The sequence below is a fragment of the Procambarus clarkii genome, chromosome 51, assembly GCF_040958095.1.
Source record: "Procambarus clarkii isolate CNS0578487 chromosome 51, FALCON_Pclarkii_2.0, whole genome shotgun sequence".
NCBI classification, from domain to species: Eukaryota; Metazoa; Arthropoda; class Malacostraca; order Decapoda; family Cambaridae; genus Procambarus; species Procambarus clarkii.
In genome coordinates this window covers 2,756,609-2,781,621 of record NC_091200.1, presented here as the reverse complement: position 1 = coordinate 2,781,621, position 25,013 = coordinate 2,756,609, and positions in this window count along the sequence as shown.

The following is a 25,013-nucleotide window of genomic DNA, read 5'->3' as shown; positions in this document are numbered from 1 at the left end:
GTTGGCCAACGTGGCATATGCCGCTGATGTTATCCACTTGATATGGGCTTTAGGGGACAGGTCTGGCGTGATATCAACTCCCAGGTCTTTCTCTCTCTCTCTCTGACTCTTGAAGTATTTCATCTCCTAAATGATATCTTGTATCTGGTCTCCTGCTCCCTACACCTATCTTCATTACATTACATTTGCTTGGGTTAAACTCTAACAACCATTTGTTCGACCATTCCTGCAGCTTGTCCAGGTCTTCTTGAAGCCTCAAGCTGTCCTACTCTGTTTTAATCCTAATTCTTTAATTCTTTCTAATATCTCTGTGGCTCATTTGGGTACTCAGCTTCCACCTGTGTCCCCTTGTTCGCGTCCCACCAGTGTTGAATAGTTCATCCTTGTTTACCCGGTCGATTCCCCTGAGGATTTTGTAGGTTGTGATCATGTCCCCCCTTACTCTTCTGTCTTCCAGTGTCGTAAGGTGCATTTCCCGCAGCCTTTCCTCATAACTCATGCCTCTTAGTTCTGGGACTAGTCTAGTAGCATACCTTTGGACTTTTTCCAGCTTCGTCTTGTGCTTGACAAGGTACGGGCTCCATGCTGGGGCCGCATACTCCAGGATTGGTCTTACATATGTGGTGTACAAGATTCTGAATGATTCCTTACACAGGTTCCTGAACGCCGTTCTGATGTTAGCCAGCCTCGCATATGCCGCAGACGTTATTCTCTTTATGTGGGCTTCAGGAGACAGGTTTGGTGTGATATCAACTCCTAGATCTTTCTCTCTGTCTGTTTCATTAAGTACTTCATCTCCTATTCTGTATCCTGTGCCTGGCCTCCTGTTTCCACTGCCTAGTTTCATTACTTTGCATTTACTCGGGTTGAACTTCAACAGCCATTTGTTGGACCATTCACTCAGTCTATCCAGGTCATCTTGTAGCCTCCTACTATCATCCTCTGTTTCAATCCTCCTCATAATTTTTGCATCGTCGGCAAACATTGAGAGGAACGAATCTATACCCTCTGGGAGATCATTTACATATACCAGAAACAGTATAGGTCCAAGGACTGACCCCTGCGGGACTCCACTTGTGACGTCTCGCCAATCTGAGACCTCACCCCTCACACAGACTCGTTGTCTCCTGTTGCTTAGGTACTCCTCTATCCACCGGAGTACCTTCCCTCTCACTCCAGCCTGCATCTCCAACTTTCGCACTAGCCTCTTGTGTGGCACTGTATCAAAGGCTTTCTGACAATCCAAAAATATGCAGTCTGCCCACCCTTCTCTTTCTTGCCTTATTTTTGTTGCCTGGTCGTAGAATTCAAGTAACCCTGTGAGGCAGGACCTGCCATCCCTGAACCCATGTTGATGCTGTGTTACAAAGTTCCTTCGCTCCAGATGCTCCACTAGTTTGTGTGTGTGTGTGTGTGTGTGTGTGTGTGTGTGTGTGTGTGTGTGTGTGTGTGTGTGTGTGTGTGTGTGTGTGTGTGTGTGTGTGTGTGTGTGTGTGAGTGTGTGTGTCACACACACACTAATCTGAACATTATCCTCTCCAGAAAATTCATATTTCATCCTAGTGTATTTTTAAATTAATAATATTACGAAGCTCACAAACTGACTGAAAATCTAAAGTATTCTGATCCAGTGTGGCCCCACATAGCATTGTATACAGACTAATAAACTCTCTCGCAAAGTTCATTACTACCTCACAAGCAGCAGCATAGTTTCTAACAATGTACATTAAAATAAACTCAGAGCAAGTATGTAGGAGTCACTGTCTCATGTATCTGGCCACCTGATATGTATCCTCGCAAGCTTACTGCACTGTGTAATCTTATATGCATTGTCGTTAGCTTACGGCACTGTATCAACTGATAAAGGTCCTCGCTTAGCTTATGCCACTGTAACCCTTCGTTGTATTTTTACGACACTGCACAAGCTGTACATTCTGTACATCCTCCTTAGCTTACAGCACGGAATGTGGTGAAGGGAGAAAACTCGTATGAACAATGGATCAACACCCAGAGTCATTTTTCTATGAGAATAAAACTGGGAAAAGCTATTCTTTATGTGACTCTAGAATGTGAACTTGGTGCAAAATGATTCCAAATGAATACCAACACAACGTCCTTGAGACGAGTGAGAGAGTCTGGTGCCATGATAATAGAGGCACTTAACAGGAGAAAACCATTATTGTTCCCGTAGACAATGGGTGCCACACTCAGACGACGTGGTAAATAGCTCGGCATTAATCTTAACCGGATTCCGCCTGCAACGGACCTAGTTTTAATCAATAGTCATTAGAACGCTTACTGTAATATGTTTATATATATATATATATATATATATATATATATATATATATATATATATATATATATATATATATATATATATATATATATATATATATATATAAATATTGGTGTCATCACATCTGTAAAAAATATATTTCTCTGTCAACACTTTCATATCTCCTTTCTACTAGCCCCCCCTCTTTCTCTCATCTCTCTTTCCCTAGGCCCTCTTTCTCTCTCATCTCTCTTCTCCAATTCACCTATCTCTCATCTCTCTTCTTTATCCCATCCCTTTCTTTTCCTCTCCCCCATCTGCCCCTTTCCTCCTTTCTCCACCTTGCCCCCCCCCCCCAGCATCCCAACTCACCCGTCTACTTCCTTCTCCACCCTCTTTCCCAGCCTCCTTCTTATTGCCTTCTCACGCCTTATTCCTTCTCTTTCCCTCCCTCTTCCCCTCACCCTTCTCTTTCATTCCCCACCCCTCCTACTTTCTCCTAACTTCTTCCACACTTCTCCATTTCACCTCTTTTTCTCCCCACTCCTATTCTCCACCTCTCTCTTTCGCTCTCTCCTAACTCGTCTCTAATATCCCCCCTCTCAAACTAACTCCACCTTACACCTCCCCTCTTTCATGTGTAACACACGAGGTGGAGTGTAACACACCAGGTGGAGAGTAACACACCAGGTGGAGTGTAACACACCAGGTGGAGTGTAACACACGAGGTGGAGTGTAACACACCAGGTGGAGTGTAACACACCAGGTGGAGTGTAACACACCAGGTGGAGTGTAACACACCAGGTGGAGTGTAACACACCAGGTGGAGTGTAACACACCAGGTGGAGTGTAACACACCAGGTGGAGTGTAACACACCAGGTGGAGTGTAACACACCAGGTGGAGTGTAACACACCAGGTGGAGTGTAACACACCAGGTGGAGTGTAACACACCAGGTGGAGTGTAACACACCAGGTGGAGTGTAACACACCAGGTGGAGTGTAACACACCAGGTGGAGTGTGTAACACACCAGGTGGAGTGTAACACACCAGGTGGAGTGTAACACACCAGGTGGAGTGTAACACACCAGGTGGAGTGTAACACACCAGGTGGAGAGTAACACACCAGGTGGAGTGTGTAACACACCAGGTGGAGAGTAACACACCAGGTGGAGAGTAACACACCAGGTGGAGTGTAACACACCAGGTGGAGAGTAACACACCAGGTGGAGAGTAACACACCAGGTGGAGTGTAACACACCAGGTGGAAAGTAACACACCAGGTGGAGAGTAACACACCAGGTGGAGAGTAACACACCAGGTGGAGAGTAACACACCAGGTGGAGTGTAACACACCAGGTGGAGAGTAACACACCAGGTGGAGAGTAACACACCAGGTGGAGAGTAACACACCAGGTGGAGAGTAACACACCAGGTGGAGAGTAACACACCAGGTGGAGTGTAACACACCAGGTGGAGAGTAACACACCAGGTGGAGAGTAACACACCAGGTGGAGAGTAACACACCAGGTGGAGAGTAACACACCAGGTGGAGAGTAACACACCAGGTGGAGAGTAACACACCAGGTGGAGTGTAACACACCAGGTGGAGTGTGTAACACACCAGGTGGAGTGTAACACACCAGGTGGAGTGTGTAACACACCAGGTGGAGTGTAACACACCAGGTGGAGTGTGTAACACACCAGGTGGAGTGTAACACACCAGGTGGAGTGTGTAACACACCAGGTGGAGAACCTGGGCTATATTGCTATAATCAATAGCTGCAAAATCACTATTTATATAATTCAGGTAAAGCTCTAATAAATTCTATTATTAAGTTATATCCCAATTTAATTATACGTGAAAACAGATGCACATCAACTGTTTTGAATTTAGTAACTATTAGTGTAATCCAATTTACTTAAAACCACGACACCGTTTTCTTTATCCGATCGGGAGACTAATTTAATTTTTTTCTGACTTCCAACTATTGTCAGCCTCTTAGCTTGATCAAAGAAATTACAGAATAGAAAAAAAAATTAGAGCTGATATAATGAAGAAATAATTTCAGGGGAAATCCCATCAATAACAGTGTTCCATAAGTCAAAAATATCTTTTTAAACTGAACAGTTTTGAAGTGAACGAAACAAAACTCTCAAATGGCTAAAAAAAAACTTATTAACAAGATTTATTTTTGTAGTATGTATTGCGCAGCGCAATCACAAGCCGAGGACATCAGGCTCACTATCAGAATGACATCCTCCTGGTGAACTGATAACCACTATTTTCATATTCATTTTACTTACGATAATACGTGAAACTGCAAGTTTAGTGACGTGATCCTCTTATGTTTACAATTATTTAATCATTATTATTATTTGCACGAGTAATTACTACAATAACATCGATCCAAGAAATAAGACCCTTAAATTCCAACTAAGTTTTCTATAGTACTTTAATGTTTTCTGAATTCCCTCCATTTTTTTAGCAATCTCCCCTGCACTGATGGGGAAAGTGAGTACTGAGCAGTACTCAAGACGGTACAGTACAAGCCCCGTCTTAGTAGGCATTCCACCTTCCACTGGCGGAGTGCACCAGTGGAATGTACATCCACCATAGACTTCACCAGCTACAGGACGCGACCTGCAGTACTGGGCCACCATGTACTGGGCCACCATGTACTGAGCCACCATGTACTGGGCCACCACGTACTGGGCCACCATGTACTGGGCCACCATGTACTGGGCGCCATGCAGTACAGCTTGGACAATACCAGCTACAGATTCTCTTGAACCGTATAATTCAGATATGAAAATTAGCTCGTAATATCTCTTCAGCTTCTGTTTGTTTTCCCGTGACACCAGTCGTGAACACACCTCAGGGAGATTCATATATTAAAAATAATTATGTTTAAATAGTAATTTTTCTACAGCTACGATTGCTTGTGCAGATTTTAGTTAATAACTTGTCAAACACACGTATGAAATAGATTTTTTTGACAGCTTAAAAACTTAAAAAATAACAAATTGACACGCGTCAACGTGGAAGAGGTCCTCTTAACCACTTAGCAATCTACTTAAGTTAGTGTGCCCGATGTTCAGTAGCCAGAGAAATCGTGCATCTAGTCTAACAAAAATCATCGAAATTTTTAATGCTGTGGCCTTGAGGAAATGTTGAGAACACAGCCACTGCCGCCTTAAAGCTTTCCCCTCGTCGTGGTGAACTTCTCACCACTGTCAACAGAGTCATTAACGAGTGATGGTCCTCCATTCCGGTAATTAGAAGGATTCTTGAGGACATTACCGACAAAGCTGGCCCCTCTGGTCGGCCTCTCTCTAATGAGGGACATAACTTCATGCGTTTAACTTTTCTTATTATTTCTATTTTCTCACTTTACGTTAGTGATGATTGTAGGGAAATAGCGTTACTGATGATTGTAGGGAAATAGCGTTACTGATGATTGTAGTGAAATAGCGTTACTGATGATTGTAGGGAAATAGCGTTACTGATGATTATAGAGAAATTGTGTTACTGATGATTGTAGGGAAATAGGGTTACTGATAATTGTAGGGAAATAGCGTTACTGATGATTGTAGGGAAATAGCGTTACTGATGATTATAGAGAAATAGTGTTACTGATGATTGTAGGGAAATAGGGTTACTGATGATTGTAGGGAAATAGCGTTACTGATGATTGTAGTGACATAAGCCTCTTGTGAGGATGGCGAAGCAGCGATATTTGTAACAGTAGAATTATTTTGTTACTGATAACTAAGTTGATGAAGTGACACCGATGACTATGATGATATATTGATGACTGTGGGGAAGTAGAGCAGGTGTTGGGTAAGGAGTAGTGCGTTAGTGGTAACAGGAGGAAGTGGTGATGGTGGTCACTGTTAGCCAGTAACGCTCGATGAGACTTTTGGTGTATCGTTAATAGGTAACGGTAATGTGACTACTTTAGCTACCGTAGTATGCATTCCCTCTCACTACTCTGTTCCTCTCCATGGTGGGTATCGTGCTGGATAGTAGTGTTGATGGTGATGGTGTGGTGGTGAGAGTGTGGTGGTGAGAGTGTGGTGGTGATAGTGTGGTGGTGAGAGTGTGGTGGTGATAGTGTGGTGGTGAGAGTGTGGTGGTGAGAGTGTGGTGGTGACTGTGTTGATGGCGGTCTTCCCCTCTCCTTCCTTCTCTACCAATCTCTGCACATCTCTTCCCCTTTTCTTTCCTCTCCATCCTCTCAGTCTCCCCACTGTTCCCTACTTATCCCTCTCCTCTCCCCCGTGTCGAACCCTTTCCACCTTTTTTCACCCTCCCCCTTTTCTTCCTTCTCTCCTTCCCTCTCTTCCAACACTACATTCTCCCCTCCCCCACCTATCTTTCCCCTCTCTTCCCGTACCCAAACTTATATTTCTCCCTCTCTCTTTATCTCAAAAAACTAAATTAATACTGATTATTTTTAACATATATATGTACCTCTGCATTTATGCAGATCTCTAATTGATGATTAAACGTACGCAGCTGACAGGATAGTTAGTCATACAGGGCCGATTACGAGGCACTGAAACCACCTTTTATTTTAGACTTCTTAAAAAAATCGCAGAGGGGTCGATATAGGTGCGGATATTTCTTAAAGTGTGGCACTAGTGCAACCCAGATTGGTGTATGACGCTCTTATATTCTCATTGTGTCATCTCGGAAAGTTGGGTGAGGCCAACCTGAAGCGACTAGCCTCGCTAATTTTACAAATGGATTGAACCTGATGTATTTCATGGAAGCTTTCTCCATCTTTAGAGAGATTGGAAGCAAACACCAGACACATGGTTTGATAGTCTAACTACCGTGTATAATGAGGTGAGCTGAGGTGTTACCAAGTCAAAAGGTTTGGGCAATATTAATTGGCCTTCTCATTAGCTGGTTGAAGCAGTTGGTGCAGAGTGAAGTAGCTGTTCCGTCCTGGTCTTGTCGATGTTATCACTTACCCAAGCGTGAGCTGGCTGTTGATAGCTGGATGAGAAGGTTTTATATTTATTATTTCGGCTATGTCTAAACTCCTATTCTCGTTGAAACTGTCGATTATTCTGATGTTGTTGTGCAGAATGTCATGACCATTAATAATTGTAAAGATACAATAAAAATTGGAATGAAACATAGCTGAAGTGCTACAGATCGTACCCCTCTCATCCAATAATCATACTCCAGCTAACGCTAGGTAGTTCTTGACACGGCCACGGTGGCGCCCGTCCTTGTCAGAAGCTCTATTGACACGGCCACGGTGGCGCGCGTGCTTGCCAGAACGCTCTATTGACACGGCCACGGTGGCGCGCGTGCTTGCCAGAACGCTCTATTGACACGGCCACGGTGGCGCCCGTGCTTGCCAGAACGCTACACTGACACGGCCACGGTGGCGCCCGTGCTTGTCAGAACGCTACACTGACACGGCCAGGGAGGAACCCTTATGTATCTGCCAACCAGGTCCAATCACACAGCCATGAAGCAAAACCCACATGTAACTACGTTCAGGTGCACGGACACGGCCACGTCCCTGTGTGTGTGTGTGTGTGTGTGTGTGTGTGTGTGTGTGTGTGTGTGTGTGTGTGTGTGTCCGACGTATTCACTTATATCCTGGACTTAGTAATACCGTGTTGTCACGCCAGCCGTGTCCTCCTGACACGAACGGCTAACCTGCTGCTATTTACACACACCAATGTTTTTTACTGTTTTTTTGTGCCGTCTGCTCTAGAGTTATAATCCATTCACACGGAGCGAATTTTTGTGTTTTGTTTGGTGACCCCTGAAATAAAAAAAGGATTTATATATGTGTAAATAAAGAGTTTCGTACACTGTCTGAACAAATAGACAGCTTCATACACCTGTACGGGGCGGGAAATACAAACTGGATATATATGATAACTTTTTTTTTTAGTTGGAATTCAATTATAAACGAAGTAAAAAGGAAAAAAAAGAAATCTGAAGATTACTTTTGTGTTTTTCATATACAGGATATATGTACAGGATATATATACAGGATATATATACAGGATATAAAAAAGAGAATATCTGTCAGCTGGAGTTTGGAGGCCAGATGCTTAGGGTTAGCCTTATTAAGCTTTCCAGGATTAATTATGATTTTTATTGAGTGTCTGAGACAAGCCAGAGTCGGCTCAAGTTCTCCTTGTAGGGAGATTGGTCCCAACCCTACACCTTTGCATAGTTTGTGGTAGTGAAATGTTACAAGCCGAGTCAATAGACTTTATCATTTGATTATATGAGAATGAATTGACTTAAAAACGTATCTTCAGATGACATATTTCCATTCTGGGTTCATGTACTTTGTTACAGTAATTGAGATAGTGTGTATTAAAAGTGCTTAAAATCTCATGGTGGGTGGGGTTGGGGGGGATTAAATGCCGATATTTCTTGAAGTGTTATACTGGAGTCAACCCCACCTTGCCTGTGACACTCCCTCACTCCACATGCTTCATGTGTGGAAAATGGGTGAAGTCAACCCAAAGATTCTGGTCTTCAACCTTGAAGATATAGACAGACAATTATTCTCAGACCGTTTCCGGACTGTTTTCCTGTCCCTTGCCAACTGACAAGAGACCGAAAAACAGACCGAATTAAAGAGCTTATATTTTTACTCTCATTTTTCAAATGTAGTAGTTGGAATCTAATTTGTATTTATATATATATATATATATATATATATATATATATATATATATATATATATATATATATATATATATATTTATATATATATATATATATATATATATATATATATAGTGTGTGTGAAGGAGAGAGATTGTTGCTGTTACAGATTTAGCTACTCAGAACAAAGTGTCCATGTAGCACGGGCTATGGTGAGCCCGTAAGGAGAGAAATCCCTGCAAGCCAAGATATACAAGCAGCGGTGCAAGAGAGGTGTACGAGGTGTGTAGTAAACATTGAGTGTGGGTCTATACCATGAACACTGGTGTCTCACTCAAGGGTAATGTTTACCAAGACAATCACGGCTCACACCGGTGTCTGGGACAGGACAAAGGATCGGCAGAAGTTTTTTTTTGTTCTTATTTGGCTCATGCGATGCGTAGTCTATTTATATATATTCACTCCCACTCGTTTACTTATCCTAACACTCCCACTCTTGTACTTATCCAAACACTCCCACTCTTGTACTTATCCAAACACTCCCACTCTTGTACTTATCCAAACACTCCCACTTTTGAACTTATCCAAACACACCCACTCTTGTACTTATCCTAACACTCCCACTCTTGTACTTATCCTAACACTCCCACTCTTGTACTAATCGAAACACTCCCACTCTTGTACTAATCCATACACTCCCTCTCTTGTACTTATCCTAACACTCCCTCTCTTGTACTTATTCTAACACTCCCGCTTTTGAACTTATCCAAACACTCCCACTCTTGTACTTATCCTAACACTCCCACTCTTGTACTTATCCAAATACTCCCACTCGTGTACGTATCCAAACACTCCCACTCTTGAACTTATCCTAACACTCCCACTCTTGTACTTATCCTAACACACCCACTTTTGAACTTATCCAAACACTCCCACTTTTGTACTTATCCTAACACTCCCACTCGTGTACGTATCCAAACACTCCCACTCTTGTACTTATCCTAACACTCCCACTCTTGTACTTATCCAAATACTCCCACTCGTGTACGTATCCAAACACTCCCACTCTTGTACTTATCCAAACACTCCCACTCTTGTACTTATCCAAACACTCCCACTTTTGAACTTATCCAAACACACCCACTCTTGTACTTATCCAAACACTCCCACTCTTGTACTTATCCAAATACTCCCACTCTTGTACTTATCCATACACTCCCACTCTTGTACTTATCCATACACTCCCACTCTTGTACTTATCCTAACACTCCCACTCTTGTACTTATCCTAACACTCCCACTCTTGTACTTATCCATACACTCCCTCTCTTGTACTTATCCAAACACTCCCACTCTTGTACTTATCCAAACACTCCCACTTTTGAACTTATCCTAACACTCCCACTCTTGTACTTATCCGAACACTCCCACTCTTATACTTATCCAAACGCTCCCAGTCTTGTACCTATCCAAACACTCCCAGTCTTGTACTTATCCATACACTCCCACTCTTGTACTTATCCAAACACACCCACTCGTGAACTTATCCATACACTCCCACTCTTGTACTTATCCAAACACTCCCACTCTTCTACTAATCCATACACTCCCACTCTTGTACTTATCCATACACTCCTACTCTTGAACTTATCCAAACACTCCCACTCTTGTACTAATCCATACACTCCCACTCTTGTACTTATCCATACACTCCCACTCTTGAACTTATCCAAACACACCCACTCCTGTACATATCCGAACACTCCTACTATTAAACTTATCCAGATGTTTCTTAAATATTATACGTGAACTTCCTTCTATTTAGTTGCTTGTTCCACAGATCTTGTTACGACTCATTTTCCGAACAAGTGTTCTCTTCTTATTTCTTTCTAAACTACATTTTTCTCTACATCAAGTTCATTGTCTCGTATACGAATTGTGGATTAAAAAGTACATTATATGACTTATTTCACTCATTTATCAATTCGCTTCTTGGTGTTTGTCTTCTAATGAGAATAACAATATACAACTCTCTCAAACATTAAAAAATATATATATATTAAGCACATCATCCAATTGAACTTCACATAATAAGCTCATTTAATCAATTAAAGCTATGTCTGCCGCAACTTTGGCCTCAGCTCATTAAATCAGCAGGCGGTCTTGTAGCGAATTCACAGAATCTCTGAAACACGTCATCCAAACTCTTGGACTCAAGAAAGAGTTAGAGAAGTTAGTGATGATTAGTAACGCTTGTATCCTCGTCACTGCAGGCATAGATAAGTTACTGGCATTGTTCAGTCATTAGCGCCCAACCAACGAGTTCCCCAGAGACAATTATCTCTTCTCGCGCGTTGAGGACCCGACATAGAAGTGCAAAAGTTCAGCCTTTTGCAACCTTCAAAGTGAGAACACCGCTTAGCAAGACGACAGAACAGTTAATACGGTAGGTGCACTCAATATAATTACTTGCGAGGGCAGTCCGGACTCTGGAGACACGGCCAGAGCGCGGGCTCTATAAGACAGGCACCCAACACGGATGGGTGCCAACACAGGCACCTAAGTGATGACAATGCTACCCCGAACATCGCCCCCAGAACCGAGCCATTAATCGTTTATAATGGTTTGTAAAGCCGCTCTATCCTTCCAACCCGGATCAGCAGGCGGCTTTACTGCGCTTGGACCCCAGCACATCAAACACATACTCACTCCAGCGCCTGGACCCCCTTCACATGAACCCCCATCATGTATTTTTTCGCTGTGTGCTAGGCAAGAAGGAGAAAAAGAGAGAGAGCGAGAGAGAGAGAGAGAGAGAGAGAGAGAGAGAGAGAGAGAGAGAGAGAGAGAGAGAGAGAGAGAGAGAGAGAGAGAGAGAGAGAGAGAGAGAGAGGGAGAGAGAGAGAGGGAGAGAGAGAGAGAGAGAGAGAGAGAGAGAGAGAGAGAGAGAGAGAGAGAGAGAGAGAGAGAGAGAGAGAGAGAGAGAGAGAGAGAGAGAGAGGGAGAGAGAGAGAGAGAGAGAGAGAGAGAGAGGGGGGGGGGAGAGAGACTCCTGTGCTTACCAATTAAACACTTCTCGCTCAACCTAAACATTTGCGGGACTAATACACTACACTTGCTCCTAGGGGGAGACCTATGGGCAATGGTGGGAGCTATGGGCAATGACGGGACCTATGGGCGCCTCCCTAGGAGTGCTATTTGCTAATTTGTACACGGGCATAATCGAGGGAAGAGGCTTCAGTAGCAGGCAAATACCAAGTCTATACTGCCGTTACATTGATGACATATTCGTTATAGTAAAAGACCTAGAAGAACTAATTGGTCTAAAAATCCATCAAGAGAAGGAGTCAGGACTCCAATTCACCCATGAAAATTGTAAAAATAACAATCTGCCTTTCCTGGATGGGTTAATAACAAAGCAGAAGCATCGCTAAGCACCAGCCCATATACCAAGCCTACAAACATAGGATTACGCCTAGATGGTAGGAGTGAGTGCCCTCGAAGATATAAAGTCGGCGTTCTCAACTTTTATATTCGTCGAGTCCTTACCCACTGCTCTGAATGGGGCAACGTGAGTAGGGAGTTAGTAAGGAAAACACAAGATTTTTTGTCACATAATTGGTCTTTTCCAGATGCTGTACCATTCGCGACGTGATTACTTTCTCCGTTACCTTACAAAGAATGCTTGTCAATAACACCGGTCTGGAGTTTAGTGCCTCCGTTCTACCCCATTTTTAATATTGGGACTATGTTTGCCTTTTTCCAGACATCTGAGAGATTTCCTGACTTAAGTGTTAACATTTTAGATAACAGGTGAGAGTACCTGTGCAGCTTCCTTCAGCAGCCATGGTGAGATTATGTCTGGCTTCATTGGTTTTATCACGTCTAGTTCCTCCAGTATTTCACCTTCATATCCTCTCACCTTCTCTGTAGTGACCACAATGCCACCCAGTCTTTCCTCCGGCCTTTTATTTTGCAACCTTGGTCTTGATGAGTGAGGTGGTGGTGGTGGTAGGGGGCGGTGATGTCAGGTAGTGGTGGTGCTGGTGGTGGTGCAAGGTGGTATAGTGGTTGGCGATTGTGGTGACATTGGGCAGTGGTGTGAGGTGGTGGTAATGGTGGGGGCAGTGGTGTGAGGTGGTGGTGATGGTGGGGGCCGGTGGTGTGTGTGTGTGTGTGTGTAGTAGTTGTGTTAAGAGAAACGGAATGTTTCAGTGATGCGACCCTTAGATGCTAGACACTGTGTTGGTGGTTCTATTGTGGCGTGGTTGGTGAGGGAGTGAAGGCGAGAGGTGGGTATTAACATGGGTCCCAGGGAAGGGGGGGACACCACAGCGCCTCCCAGGAACAGGTTGACAAATAAGAGCCAGGATAACACACGAGTCCCCGAGGAAAAGAAGAGATGAGTTACCGCCCCACCACCCCGTGTGACGCTAATAACAGGGGTTCCCAGCTGAGTTACGGTCCTCCTCCAACCGCACTTTTCATTATGGATTCTAATCCTTTATGCAGGAAGTGGATGAATAAGTTTCGAGTATGATCCAGATCCTCCCTCACTCATTATGACTAAGATAATAAGTCTTCCTCCATCATATAGAACACCTAGCGACTTTAAAGACGAGTGATAACAGATAAAGCAGTTTACATCACGATATATGTAAATATATAGATATCACGATATATGTAACACATTCCACTGAACAGGAAATAGCAGTGTCTATGAATAGATAAACTAACCGTATTAAACCTAACCTAAACTAACTTATCATAACCAAATATTAACTAACCAAGCAGTGTGCGTTGAGGGAACAGTGTGTTCTCACCTAGATCTGCATGAGGGGTAGGTTGAGCTTGGGTTCTTTGGTCCTGCCTCTCAGCTGTCAGTCTACTGGTGTACAAGTTCATGAACCTACTGGGTTCTATCAAATCTACATTTGAAACTGTGTATATAGTCAACCTCCACTACATCACTGCCTAATGAAACTACTCTGACACTGAAAAAGTTCTTTCTAATGTATCTGTGGCTCATTTGGGTACTCAGCTTCCACCTGTGCGTGTACCACCCGTGTTATATAATCTGTCCTTATCTACCCCTGTCAATTCCTTTGAGACAGGGGAATTGTCTCCCCCCTGTACCCTCACCCCTGCACTGTCTCCTCAGAGGATAGTGCAGGGGTGAAGGGACAGTGTGAGGTTAGAGGGACAGTGTGAGGAGACGGGAACAGTGTGAGGACACTATCCCCCACACCTCCCAGAGGCCAGGGGTGCACCTCAGGTACGGGAATGTGAGAACCTCGAGGGATAAAGAATGCGAACGTGAACACCACCGACGAAAGTATTCCCGTGAAATCATTTCCTTCTTTTTCTGCTTGGTTCCTACCGTCCCGCCACGCTCCTCACCCACAAATATCAGACACATTAGGACACAGTTGAGCAAGTGGCGATCCACAGAGAGGCACTAACGCGTTGCCCTCATTATTTTATAAGCAGTGTTCACTGTGACCTCGTGTAACGGCACGGGGCTAGAGAGACCGGCTCTAGGGTATATAGAGGTCTCTCGGGGGAGCAATTTGGTCTGACATTATTTAGTTCGTGTAGGCGAGCTGGGGAGAACACCGGGCTTTGTTCATGTGAACAGCCAATGGTCAATGGTTCTTAATGGCTGGGCTCCCGCTTGATTACTGGTCTTTGTGTCCAGGTGGTCTTTAATCAGGTGACGTGTGCTTGGGAGAGGGAGGGGGGGGGGGGTGTTGGAGAGGGGGAAGGCGGTCCACTACGGGTGTCAGGTAGGAGTGATAGGGTGTAGTGAGGAGTAGTGAGGAGGAGTACTGTGTGCAAGGGTATTGTAGGGAGAGTAGTGAAGGATATATAGGAGCCGGCCGGCCGAGCGGACAGCACGCTGGCCACGTGATCCTATGGTCCATGGATCGATCCCGCGCGCCGGCGAAAAACGATGGGCAGAGTTTCTTTCACCCTATGCCCCTGTTACCTAGCAGTAAATAGGTACCTGGGAGTTAGTCAGCTGTCACGGGCTGCTTCCTGGGGGTGGAGGCCTGGTCGAGGACCGGGCGGCTGGGACACTAAAGCCCCGAAATCAACTCAAGATAACCTCAAGATAAGGATGGAAGTGAGGGAGTAGTAATGAGAGAGAGAAGTGAGGATGGAGTGATGAGGGGTGGAAGTGAGGAAGAAGTGGTGAGAGAGGAACAGTGACGGAGAGATGAGAAGGAGAGTAATAAGCAGGAAGGAATAGTAATGATGAGTGGCAGTAGTGAGGGAGGGAAGCGAGAGGGAGGCAGGAAGACCTGACGAAGGAGAAATTGTGATTTTTTTTCGCCAGTCTCAGTCTGTCTGTCTGTCTGTCTCTCTCTCTCTCTGTCTCTCTCTCTGTCTGTCTGTCTCTCTCTCTCTCTCTCTCTCTCTCTCTCTCTCTCTCTCTCTCTCTCTCTCTCTCTCTCTCTCTCTCTCTCTCTCTCTGAATGTTGTTGATCTTTCAGTTTACAGACAGACATTCCCACGTGTGTCGGAGCTCAGACTGACCATCCAGGGGGAGAGGCGTGCAACAACTCGTCAACGACCCAGGGAAACGGGCCGTCCGGGCCAGCCTCAACTTGTGTGTGGTTACCTTAATGAACTCCGGCGTCACGTCACCACTTCAGTATCACAAGTTCCGCCAACAATTAGATGTTTGCAAAATGTTGACGTTGGTTTTCTGGAGTGGGAGCGGAGATAGTTTTTAATAAAGTTGGAAGGGTATTCGAACGTACCCTGGTTTGTCTGTCTGTCTAACACCCCCCCCCTGTCTAACACCCCCCCCTGTCTAGCCCGCCCCCCCACACTTCAGAAATTCTAATTCCCTGTCTCTCTCTGTGACTCCAAGTATTACCAGAAACCATATGAAGGTGACACAGACTTAGCAAATAGAAAATATTATTATAGTCATTTCCTGTAACCTGCAAAACATATTTGATACTTTTTTAATTCAAAATATAATTTTTTTTATTGGTCTTCAAGTACATGTAAACTTTAGTGTAATTCAAGCTCAACCTGGACCGCTGTCAATAAATTATTCTCATCTTCGATGGTAATTGGCATTTCGTTACACGTATTAGAACACACGGAAAAAGATCTCGTGAGCACGATAGATTGATTTGCCACAAAGTGCAAAGTCCAACATCTTAGCCTAACCAGAAACGCACGATTCCAACCCACCAACCTAACCTAAGCAAGTAGACCAAACCACACAGTAGAAGGTGAAGGGACGACGACGTTTCGGAGCGTCCTGGACCATTCTCAAGTCGACTTGAGAATCGACTTGAGAATGGTCCAGGACGGACCGAAACGTCGTCGTCCCTTCACCTTCTAGTGTGTGGTCTGGTCAATTTACTTTAGCCACGTTATTGTGACTCATCGCCTGCATAACCTAAGCAATCGCTGCATAGAAAACTATTATTGTGAGCCGCCCCTTTTTCATAACCCATTGAAGTTTGTACGTAGGTCATCATAACGTACCATAACGCCAAGGTATGAACTGAACTTGTTGTCTAAACCCTAATCTGGACATTTCCCTTCTAGTCTGTATATATTACAGATACTGGAGCTCCGCAAATGATGGATCCACTCCCATATTGCTATTAACCTTGCGAGCACTACCACCAACAGCCTGACAGCTGAGTGGACAGCGCTCGGGATTCGTATTCCTTTAAGTTTCGGGTTCGATCACCAGTAGAGGCGGAAAGAAATGGGCAGATTTTCTTTCTCCCGGATGCCTCTGTTCACCTAGCAGTAAATTGGTACCTGGCGGTTAGACAGCTGCTACGGGCTGCTTCCTGGGGGTGTGTGTAACAAAAAGAAGGCCTGATCGAGGACCGGGCCGCGGAGACACTAAAAAGCCCCGAAATCATCTCAAGATAACCTCAAGAAGATAACAGTCCCCAGCTACGCCAGGAAGAGCACATCAACAAGTGGGAATATTTTCTGACCCAACAGTGTTGGTCGAGTAGTCAATTGACTCTGATGGACACATGAGCCGGTCGGCCGAGCGGACAGCATACTGGACTTGTGATCCTGTGGTCCCAGGTTCGATCCCGGACGCCGGCAAGAAACAATGGGCAGAGTTTCTTTCACCCTATGCCCCTGTTACCTAGCAGTAAAATAGGTACCTGGGTGTTAGTCAGCTATCACGGGCTGCTTCCTGGGGGTGGAGGCCTGGTCGAGGACCGGGCCGCGGGGACACTAAAAAGCCCCGAAATCATCTCAAGATAACCTCAAGATGAGTCATGTAAGCCATAAAGGTTTATAGTCACATTCGTGAGTTTATCCCTTGACAACTTGATTCCTGATTTAATGAATAGAAACTTAATAGTTCATGAACAGTGAGATTTGTTTGTGCAATTTGTTACACATTTTGACAATAACACTACAGTACTGAACAAAGGTTTCATCAAGAGGGAGAATTTTTTTTTCGAACATTATTTTAATCAGCAACATCGGCAGGTTTAATAAGGTGAAATTTCTTATACTCATTAGGTCTGTTGGAACAGCAGCTCTTGGAATAACAGACAATGATCTTGAGGTTATCTTCAGATGATTTCTGGGTTTAGCGTCTCTGCGGCCCGGTCCTCGGCCAGGTTTACTTTTTGTTACACACCCCCAAGAAGGAGCACGTAGCAGCTGTCTAACTCCTAGGTACCAATTTACTGCTAGGCGAACAAGGGGCATCAGGGTGAAAGAAACTCTGCTCATTTGTTTCCGCCTCCACCGGGGATCGAACCCGGAACCTTAAGACTACGAATCCCAAGCGCTGTCCACTCAGCTGTCAGGCCCCGTATGATGAAAGCATTGTTCACGGAACTGTAACCCCCTAAGCTTCGACCCCAGACTATCCACAGGCTATGTAGTCGTCCAAGCTGGCGACGACACAAACACACATCCCTCAATTTTTAACACACTTTTTAACCAAAAACTATATTTTCTCCATATATAAATATTATTGTGGATTATAATTTTGTGAATAGTAAGGCCTAGATTAGGTTAAGTCAGGTGAGTTTGTTTAGTTAGGAATTATTTATATTTACAGTAAGGGAGGAGAGGCTATTCGAGCACAAGGAAGTAATCAGTTTTAAGTCGTTTGCAAAGTATTTTTCATTCATAAACTTTGGATTTAACGGCTGAATTAATGATCCCTCGGCGTATATGAGGACGGGCAGTCAAGACACTTGGGAAGGTCTGGCACAAAATGATTGGACAGTCCATGGGATGGCATTTGTATCACTAGATAGTCATAATAAATCTCAAAACATTACTATTTCTTTCTTTATAATATAATCAAATAGACAAGTCACCAGTGATCCGAATGTCTTATGGATTGAAACCTTATTGGCAAAACTGGAAATAAATGACGAAAAGTTTTCTAATAGTGTTAATTAAAATGAAATTAGCGTCCATAATGCATCGTTATTGCGCCACAAAAGATAAATTACCTTGATTTTTAAGTAAGCTTTCATTTATGGAATGAAAACTCTTAGCCAGAAGTGATAATTTCCTTCTAGCAGAGAGCGTTCTCCATGAAACATCAGTCATCTTTCCAGCAAAGAGCGTTCTGTAAGAAAGGGTACGAAGTCCTCTTTCCAGCAGAGAACCTCCTCTACACAGAGGCTAGGCGTCCTGCTCTTGTGACTCATCCAGTTTCCAGTTTCCTGGAAAACTGGACGGAAATTATTCTCGTGAACTTTTATTTATTGCGAAAAGCCAGCAGATGTCGCCCACCGCCACAGTTGGCAGTCGCAGCCACTCACGATAGCTATAACGCCGAGTTAAAATGCACAGAAACGTGGACCTCTCCCCTCCCCTCCCTGCTAAAACTAGCAGTAATACTAATAATCAAAAGTTACCAGGCAACAAGTTGAGCTTCGCGATGCGTCTGCTCGCGCTCTCAGCAGCTAACATTTGTCCCAACTTTTACCATGCGTGATGTTTGATTTTTGTTGAGCCTCCTGTATGTGACCACCTTTGGGTGGAGTTGTACTGGAGCAAGAGGTAGGGTAAACTGTGACCTCCCACAACGCACACTGGGGCAAGAGGGAGGGTAAACTGTGACCTCCCACAACGCACACAGGGGCAAGAGGTAGGGTAAACTGTGACCTCCCACAACGCACACTGGGGCAAGAGGTAGGGTAAACTGTGACCTCCCACAACGCACACTGGGGCAAGAGGTAGGGTAAACTGTGACCTCCCACAACGCACACTGGAGCAAGAGGTAGGGTAAACTGTGACCTCCCACAACGCACACTGGGGCAAGAGGTAGGGTAAACTGTGACCTCCCACAACGCACACTGGAGCAAGAGGTAGGGTAAACTGTGACCTCCCACAACGCACACTGGGGCAAGAGGTAGGGTAAACTGTGACCTCCCACAACGCACACTGGGGCAAGAGGTAGGGTAAACTGTGACCTCCCACAACGCACACTGGGGCAAGAGGTAGGGTAAACTGTGACCTCCCACAACGCACACTGGGGCAAGAGGTAGGGTAAACTGTGACCTCCCACAACGCACACTGGGGCAAGAGGTAGGGTAAACTGTGACCTCCCACAACGCACACTGGGGCAAGAGGTAGGGTAAACAGTGACCTCCCACAACGCACACTGGGGCAAGAGGTAGGGTAAACTGTGACCTCCCACAACGCACACTGGGGCAAGAGGTAGGGTAAACTGTGACCTCCCACAACGCACACAGGGCAAGAGGTAGGGTAAACTGTGACCTCCCACAACGCACACTGGGGCAAGAGGTAGGGTAAACTGTGACCTCCCACAACGCACACTGGGGCAAGAGGTAGGGTAAACTGTGACCTCCCACAACGCACACTGGGGCAAGAGGTAGGGTAAACTGTGACCTCCCACAACGCACACTGGGGCAAGAGGTAGGGTAAACTGTGACCTCCCACAACGCACACTGGGGCAAGAGGTAGGGTAAACTGTGACCTCCCACAACACACACTGGGGCAAGAGGTAGGGTAAACTGTGACCTCCCACAACGCACACTGGGGCAAGAGGTAGGGTAAACTGTGACCTCCCACAATGCACACTGGGGCAAGAGGTAGGGTAAACTGTGACCTCCCACAACGCACACTGCGGCAAGAGGTAGGGTAAACTGTGACCTCCCACAACGCACACTGGGGCAAGAGGTAGGGTAAAGTCTGACCTCCCACAACGCACACTGGGGCAAGAGGTAGGGTAAACTGTGACCTCCCACAACGCACACTGGGGCAAGAGGTAGGGTAAACTGTGACCTCCCACAACGCACACTGGGGCAAGAGGTAGGGTAAACTGTGACCTCCCACAACGCACACTGGGGCAAGAGGTAGGGTAAAGTCTGACCTCCCACAACGCACACTGGGGCAAGAGGTAGGGTAAACTGTGACCTCCCACAACGCACACTGGGGCAAGAGGTAGGGTAAAGTCTGACCTCCCACAACGCACACTGGAGCAAGAGGGAGGGTAAACTGTGGCCTCCCACAACGCACACTGGAGCAAGAGGGAGGGTAAACTGTGGCCTCCCACAACGCACACTGGAGCAAGAGGGAGGGTAAACTGTGACCTCCCACAACGCACACTGGAGCAAGAGGGAGGGTAAACTGTGGCCTCCCACAACGCACACTGGAGCAAGAGGGAGGGTAAACTGTGGCCTCCCACAACGCACACTGGAGCAAGAGGGAGGGTAAACTGTGACCTCCCACAACGCACACTGGGGCAAGAGGTAAGGTAAAGTCTGACCTCACCCAGCTGACACTGGAGCAAGAGGGAGGGTAAACTCTGACCTCCGGTAGTGTTTCAAGTTCCTGCGCTTCTTAATTATGGGAGAGTCGAAGTTGTCAGGTGTCACAACTTGCAACCAACTCTGGTAAACTTATACAGGAAAGAGAATTTCGAAATATAAAAAAAAATTAAAAATGGAAGGAGAATGTACAGAGAAATGAATATGAATTTGTAAAATATAGAGCCAGACAGAGAGAAAGAATGGAGAGAGAGAGAGAGAGAGAGAGAGAGAGAGAGAGAGAGAGAGAGAGAGAGAGAGAGAGAGAGAGAGAGAGAGAGAGAGAGAGCTAGAGAAGGAAAGCTGAACATACTGAACAAAGTGTGGGAAATTTGCTTGAATATTACAGTCTTTGTTTACCATGAATTCATTCATTGTTTTCATTCCTGTCGCTGCTCGCTTCACCTTCATCCGATGTGTTTGTCTGTCCGTATGTCAAGCCTGTCAAGCTGTCAAATTGATTTTTATTCTACCTGGCTGTCAATATGTTTGTTTAGCTGTGTCAGTCTGTCTGACTGACTGCTTCTTTCTGCCTCTCTGTTGTAATATATGTAGTTATACAGCCATTGAATTTAAATATTTTGAATATACAAACTGCAATATAATTATATATATATATATATATATATATATATATATATATATATATATATATATATATATATATATATATATATATATATATATATATATATATATATATATATATGTTGTACCTAGTAGCCAGAACGCAATACTTGGCCTACTATGCAAGGCCCGCTTTGCCTAATAAGCCAAGTTTTCCAGAATATATATATATATATATATATATATATATATATATATATATATATATATATATATATATATATATCAGAAAGCTCTTTATCCCTGAAGGATTCGAACCCGGACAGCCAGGGCTCCATGCCACCCTATGCCCTCTCCTCCACACCCCACAAGAGTGTGGAGGAGAAATCTTTCCGACTAAACACCCTCATCCACATCCCCCCTTGGTCATCATTCTTTCTTATTCCTTCTTCGTCCCTCTGCTCCCATCCTCCCCTCTTCTCCACCTTCCTCACCCCATTCCCCCGCTTCCCCACTTGCCCCTTTTCTCAGAAAATTAATTATTAAGGAGCACTGAAACAATTGTATGGTCTCAGAAGTTATATTATTATGACATCAAAAACTCCTCGAAAATCATATGATATTTTTCACAATTGACCCAGTACAAATGGCCTAGGGTGTTTATAATTACTAATATTTCTTAAGGCATTTTTTTATATATACAAGAGTTGTTACATTCATGTACAGCCACTAGTATGCTTAGCATTTCGGGCAAGTCCTTAATCCTATGTTCCTTGGAATACGACCCCCACGAAGAATCGTTTAACAACCAAGTACCCATTTTATTGTTGGGTTAAACAGAGGCTACAGGTTAGGATTTGCACCCAGTAAATCCTCCCCGGCCAGGATACGAACCCAGGACAAAGCGCTCGCGGAACGCCAGGCGAGTGTCTTACCACTACATCACAAAGATTGTTAAACTTTGACCTAGGCCTGAGTTTGTGTGTGTTGTGTGTGTGTGTGTGTGTGTGTGTGTGTGTGTGTGTGTGTGTGTGTGTGTGTGTGTGTGTGTGTGTGTGTGTGTGTGTGTGTGTGTGTGTGTGTGTGTGTGTGTGTGTGTATGTGTGTGTGTGCACCGGATGGAAGTCAAGCACTCTATGAGGCAGACGAAATGCCTATTATGCAAATTGCATTGCTGTTGCTAAATGACTAACACATTACAAAGTCAATTAAAGCCCAAGTTGATAATTTACGGCACTCTCCAATGTTGCAAAACCATCAATTTTGGGCATATCCGCACACTGTAAATGAAATGTTGTTCAGGTCAATGGTGCTGTGAATACTTGATTCCTCGCAATCAATGCAATTGTCTGCTGATGTCTGTTTCATGAGTCGAGGTGTGGCCAACGTCGCTGATCGTTACCTTCTTATTATCATTGCCAGACGACTTTCGTAAGAGCTGCATGTAGCTAAGGAAGTATACATACATATTCTTCTCTGAAGCTATGTGTCCCTACAATTGCACCAGAGGTGGTATCCCTTTTAGATTATATATATATATATATATATATATATATATATATATATATATATATATATATATATATATATATATATATATATATATATATATATTGGTGTATACTGGCAGCAGGTTTTCTTTCAAACATGTTTCATTGAATATGACCGCATATTCTGTATTTATTATTTTCCGGTTTAGGGCTTCTATCCCTCTAACTATTTTCTTAGCATCAGGGCTTAATTGAAATAGGAGTTCTCCAAAACTCATTTTCGTACTTTTAAGGTGAAGAAAAGAAGTGATTTACTATAGAGTGTATTACACTTATTTGTATAATTTGCACGACGTTTCGAACCTCCATGGTTCATTCTCAAGTGAACAGATCTTACAATACTAGTTGATTTTATACCCGCATTAGGTCAGGTGATAATACAATGAAGGTGAAAACATGGGGGGATACATAAGGGATAAACATAGGGGCTGCAGAAGGCTTATTGGCCCATACGAGGCATCTCCTATCTAAACACAAAGATTAATCCAGTGTAATTGGCCAATTACATGATTGTGATAAACAACACAGAAATCATCGATAGATACAGCGATAGCAGGCGGCTTGACGTTTGCGAGGCACTACACATCAAGAAGTCAACACCAGCAATCAACAGCCAATTATTGCACAACTATATTCTACCCACCTCAAGACTCCGCTCCAATATAGAAGCATCAAGAAATATGGACCAATAGGCTTTCTACAAACACTTCTATTCAATACCCATTGTTTGTGTTCTGTCTTGTGTTGATACTTTTAATACCCTATTAATATCCCCTTTTTGTGTTAATGCCACATCACCCCTCCCACCTCACTCAAATGTAGATATAAAATCGGAGATACGTAAGTTCTATTCAGTTGTGTATTTGTGAACTAAAAGTCTTTGAAAATGTAATAAGTTTTACGAAACGCGCCCGTGTCGCGTCAGACTAGAAATAAAAATGAATTTTGGAGAATTGATTTTTGATTTACCTCCAACAGTGAAGCGTAATGTACGAAAGATTGAGAAAATTCGTGTTAGAATTATTAATCTTACTTTTTCGGTCATATTTAATAATATATATATATATATATATATATATATATATATATATATATATATATATATATATATATATATATATATATATATATATATATATATATATGCAAAGAATAAATATTAATAACGTGGCTGAAAACAATAACTCAAGCTATACATATAAAATGAAATTCCTGACGCTTATGTCACCTCAGGACACTTTCATGTGGAAACTGAGGCATACAGGAGAAGGAATACAAGGGAGAATATGGAACGTGGGAGGAGAAGCAGTGAAATGTTGGTGCATAAACAAAGCTTGATCAACGAAATAAAAGGATCTCCCTAGATGAAAGGAGAAACTAAAAAAAATATAAAAATAAGCTGAGAAGAGATTGAAAGTAAACACGAATCTGTAAAAGAAAGGAAAAGAGAAAGAAGACAATTAGACACCAAGAGAGCACATGTGGCGGGATAGCCAAGCCAGTCACGCTCCCCTGAGATGCTTACAACATTCCACTGTGAACCGAGAAAAAAACAGAAGTCAACAGCAAAAAAGCCAGGGGCCAGATTCACGAAAGCACTTACGAACGTGTACATCTTTCCTCAATCTTTGACGGCTTTGGTTACATTTATTAAACAGTTTACAAGCATGAAAACTTCCCAGTCAACTGTTGTTATTGTTATAAACAGCCTCCTGGTGTTTCGGAGCTCATTAACTGTTTAATAATTGGAAACAAAGCCGCCAAAGATTGAGAAAAGATGTACAGGTTCATAAGTGCTTTCGTGAATCTGGCCCCAGGACTAAATTTAATGTTGGGCAGGTTGTGTACGAGAGCAGATTTGGCAAGTCTTTCGCGCTAATGCAGGTTCTTCCTATTTTTTCACCTACCACACCCTTATCTTTCTTACCACCTCCCCTTATTATTGTCCTACCACACCCTATTGTTCCTACCACTTCCCCCTTATTTTTGGCATAACACCCCAATCTTTGTTTTTTTTACATTAGTGGAAGTTAATAGTGTGGTTGACAGATGTTTTATGGGAGATATTTTTGTGACAGATGTCAAGGAGACTGATAGGGTGACAGATGTTGTGGAGACAGATGTTAAGATGAGATATGTTAATGTTAGAGATGT